The 3,228-nt window shown below is 41.2% G+C and overlaps 1 pseudogene; it reads left to right on the top strand.

The window, feature by feature from the left end:
- Nucleotides 1-2,044: 2,044 nt before the first annotated feature.
- LOC128517174 (hatching enzyme 1.2-like) lies at nucleotides 2,045-3,065 on the top strand (annotated as a pseudogene).
- Nucleotides 3,066-3,228: the final 163 nt, after the last annotated feature.

Here is a 3,228-nt window from a genome sequence, read left to right as displayed (position 1 = left end):
TGTGTGTGTGTGTGTGTAAGCAAGAGAGAGAGAGAGCTCAGATGACACTGCGCCACGCCTTCACCTGTCCACTCAGATGAAACGCCCATGCAGCATTCAAGAGCTGCTGTTCACCTGACTTCCTCCACACACACACACACACACACACACACACACACACACACAAATATTCTTCACATTTTAGATTAATGAAAGTATAACACACCATAAATATTGTTTTAAAGTGTTTATACTTACATTTTTAAAGTTTCGTGTATCTGCACAACACGTCACAAGTCCCCCCCCTCCCCCTCTCTCTCCCCCTCTCTCTACCTCTTTTCCTCTCTCCCTCTCCCCCCTCTCGCCTCTCAACCCCCCCCCCCCCCCCCCCGTTCCTCTCTCTCTTGGTATTAATGACAAAACCCCACCGACTCTGTAGGAATAAACCACAACGAAGCGTAACCTCCTCTGTCCTAAAGATGTCTCTGGACTTTCAGTCACTCGCACTGGAGACTCCTTCCAAACACGTTACACCTATAAATACCCCCTGACACAGGTATTAGTTCTGTGCCCTGTGTGTCCCTGTGACTGAGCCGTGAGGACGTTAGAGATAACGAGAGGTGAGATAGGGTTAATCCACACCTTCAGTCCGAACATTAACACACGTCTAAGATAATGTAGAATGGGATTATTTCACAGTAATCAGTAAAGATGATGAATATTCTGAGAGAAACTCGCTCTTTATGCGACTCGTTTTAAATGGAGGTGTTGAGTTTCTTCTTGTTTCTATTTTTACATGATGCACCAAAATATTATTTTTTTTTAATATTTAACTGAATTTAAATATCAGTTTACAGTCATGTGATTTTATATGAATTTATAAATAGTTTAAAATTTCAAGTCAAAAATCTGCGAGACTTTTATTGATTCATGCGGAAGTGAATTCAGGACCAATCGAACCGTGAGTGCGCATGCGTGGAAAAAGGCGCGCCTGCGTGGAAAAAGGCGCGCATGCAGAGGGCGTGGCTAATGTCAGGGACTGCTGGGATGTCTCTGGATTTTAGAGTTTAAAAAAAAGTTTTTAGAATAAAAGAGTCCTGAAAGAGAGAGAGAGCGGTGTGTGTGTGTGTGTGTGTGTGTGTTTGTGAAAGTGGTTGACGCCTCAATTAGCCTGAGTTTTACTAAAAGTTTCTTTCATGAAGCTCAATTTAAGACCTCATTGTTCCGCCATCTAGTGGACATATGCTGTGTAGCAAGCAGCACAATTAATATGAAAATGTAGCTGCAGGTGATGTTGCATTTATCATTGACAATAGTGTGTGTGTGTGTGTGTGTCTGTGTGCACATAATTACATCTCTGAATCTTTGACAAACAAGGGAACAAATAGGGAAGTGCTTATTTCTTTTCTTTTTTTATTATAAACATAATTTTTGACCATAAATATATAAATTAAATATTCAGTGTTAAGGGTTCAATACACAGATCTCTGAAACACAATAAAGAAAATTCATTGAGGAGGAAAAGAAAAATGAGAAAAAACACTAGATACAGTAACACTAATATTTATGAAATAGCTTAAGGTTATTAATTTATGCCAGATGTTTTTGTGTGCATTTTCCTTTATCATGTATTAGATAAGAAGGAAATGTAAAGTTCATTGTGAAATGCGGAAAAAGTTTTTTTCCCCCTGAATCTTGATTTATGACGATAAAAAATGGAAAAACATTCAGTCCAGCACTTTGCCATCATAAACACTAATGAGAGAGAAATTTACCCTGCTTTCACTGTTATTGTCTAGCTTTTATCTGTCAAACTATTCGTCTCCAGATGTCTCATCCAGAACTTTGGTGTCATAAAAATTAAGCATTCAAGTTTAACAAAAGTCCAGCAAAAGCGTAATACCCCAATAATAATACCCTTATATGTGGCCTACGTTAATCCCCAAAGAGCCACACCACGTTGTCCCTGTAGGTGTCCATGTGTATAAAAAGCCCGAGATGACAGTATGCAGTCACTGAGCTATGGTGAAGGAGCTTCCTTATTATCTGGTCACACTTCAGCATCATGGAGTCCAGAGCATCTCTGTCTCCTCCAGCCCTGATGCTTGGCTTCTCTCGCAAGCTCTTGATCTCAACCGATCTCAGGATGTGGACATCACAACAGGGAACTCACCAGCAACAAAGGTCTGATAACCTGCTGCTCTCAACTCCACTACACCAGCTTCAACACTTTCTTCATACAGTACATACATACTTTCTGCATGTATGTGGGCCTAGAACCTGTCACCTTCTACACTAATGATTTTGTAAACATTTCTTTCCAAGTCTCCTCTGTGTGCTGGCACCAGCCACAGAAAGTCTGGTGATGAGAGTTTTACCTGACACCAGATGATTTGCCTGAAGAAGCGAAGACATTAGAAGTAATGCTGCTCATTGGTTTATCTGTCCTCATCTCTTTTTGTTTCTCTGTTTAAAGGATCCAGTGAAGTGTTGTTGGAAGGAGACATCCTCTTCCCCAAAGGGCAGGAACACTCTTGTCTGTACCACCAGGAACTGCTTTTGGAAGAAGTCCTCAAAAGGCTTAGTGGAGGTGTCTTTTATAGTGAGCAGTGATTTCTGTAAGTGAAAGACTTCCTTGTTCAGACTGTCCAGTTTTGACACATGTCTGTTTATTCCCTAACAATGTGCTGGACGTTTTCTTTGCAGCTTTCTCCGACTTGACTGTAATTGCCAGTGTCATGGGCACCTTCTGCAGAAACACCTGCATTCATTTCATTCCCAGAACAAATGAAACCGACTACATCAGCATTCAGAATTTAGATGGATGAGAATCAATTACATTTTTTTATTCACTTTCGATGCCTGGTGTCCACATGTTGGCTTCAGTGATGTCATCAATTTTGTCTCTTTTCTCCCAGATGCTACTCTAATGTGGAGCTTTAATGTTTGTTTACTACGGCATCGTCAAGCATGAGCTGAACCATGAGCTCTACCACGAGCATACTGGGAGCGACCGGGGCAGTTACTTCCGAATCACCTGGGCAAACAACCAGACCTGCAGAACACAACAACCTCAACAGTACTGAACAGGATTAAGCAGATGGCGTCCAAAATAGTTTTCCTACAGGAAACACACTCGCTTTGATGTCAACGGAATTAAACCTATATGGCCAGGACAGGTTTCCTCTGCGCAGGCTAGGGGTGTTAATGTTAATGTTAATTCATCATTCAGTCCCCTTTCAGTTAAAG

The sequence above is a fragment of the Clarias gariepinus genome, unplaced genomic scaffold, assembly GCF_024256425.1.
Source record: "Clarias gariepinus isolate MV-2021 ecotype Netherlands unplaced genomic scaffold, CGAR_prim_01v2 scaffold_38, whole genome shotgun sequence".
NCBI lineage: Eukaryota > Metazoa > Chordata > Actinopteri > Siluriformes > Clariidae > Clarias > Clarias gariepinus.
Note: the sequence above shows the minus strand (reverse complement) of the source record. Positions and strands in the feature narration are given on the sequence as shown.